Source organism: Aplysia californica, unplaced genomic scaffold (genome assembly GCF_000002075.1).
Source record: "Aplysia californica isolate F4 #8 unplaced genomic scaffold, AplCal3.0 scaffold00906, whole genome shotgun sequence".
NCBI classification, from domain to species: domain Eukaryota; kingdom Metazoa; phylum Mollusca; class Gastropoda; order Aplysiida; family Aplysiidae; genus Aplysia; species Aplysia californica.
Window position 1 is genome coordinate 190058 of NW_004798176.1, and position 1253 is coordinate 191310.

Below are 1253 nucleotides of genomic sequence, written 5' to 3' on the forward strand. Positions count from 1 at the left end.
TGAGTGGATTTTTTCGGAAAAGCGTTGGTTAAAGGCACAAAAATGTAAATTTTCAGTTACCACGGACTCTTAATCTAAGGAAATAACTAATCTTTGGCGGCCATTTTCTCACTAATTTTACCTCTGAAAACAGGTGACCTCCACCTCCTTCTTTCGTAAATACCTCGACTTGTATTCAAGATAAATGGATATTTTTTTTCATCCAAATAAAGACAAGTGAACAAGCTTTAAGATGATACTAATAACTCTACATGCCAAAAAAATTGACGAAAACCTGATTCCACCACGATGCCTCACAAATATATTTCCCCTACTTCCTTTCTTTTTCCCACCATTTTCTATCCTCAGTGGCCCACTCCCTCCATCCGTACACAGCTGCTTAGACTTAGATGTCTATATTTGGAAGGCAGCCTACGTTTTTGTTACAGAATTAGAGCTATTTCAGCAGAAGGTTTCAGTTCAAACCTTTGACACATGAGGAAGATCAAAGAGGAGCCATGGGATCTCGTAGCCTAGAGGTTAAGGTGTTAGCCTTTCGTTCACAGATCCTGGGTTCGAATCCGAGTAGCGACCGAAAAGTTTTTTTTCTTCTCTAAAATGGTCACCTTTCACCTCCTCTAGCAATGTTCTGTTGTCTGCTTTCGTCTCCACTTTCTGCCCCCAACCCCCTCCCCCCACCTCTTCTGTCCTCTCCTTTGAAAATGGTGAAATGGTATGAGTTTAACGCCCCTATCAACACTATTAGGTTATTTAAGAGGCGGGACCTCCTAATTTAACGTCCGTCTCCGATAGGACCGAGCCAAGTGGGAAGTTCGTGTAAAGTGCCTTTCCCTCGGACCGAGCTGAGGCTCGAACCCCCGAACCCGCAATCTCACGATTACGAGTCCGGTAGCGTAACCACTAGGCTAGCCTCTCCTCTGGGCTCCTCACTCTTTCTGCAGCCTTTCTAATGCTACTGCTATGCTCTTTCTTACTGCTGTCTTTCAGCCACACCCCTGATCTTCTGGTAGGAAAGATCTACACCCAGCATTCTCGGAATAGGACGTCTATCTATATTTTTGTCGTTCCTCTGGGGTCATTTTGTACCCCAGGGGTTGGGGGTTTATTTTTTAGATTTTAGATTAGTTCTAATGCAAAGTTCTCTTTGAAACTTTCAATATTTCTCAAAAATTCATTTTTGACAAATTGCTATACAAAGCAAGTCGCAATTTGTAGTGTTATCTTTTCGACCAGTGGTATATACATATATATAT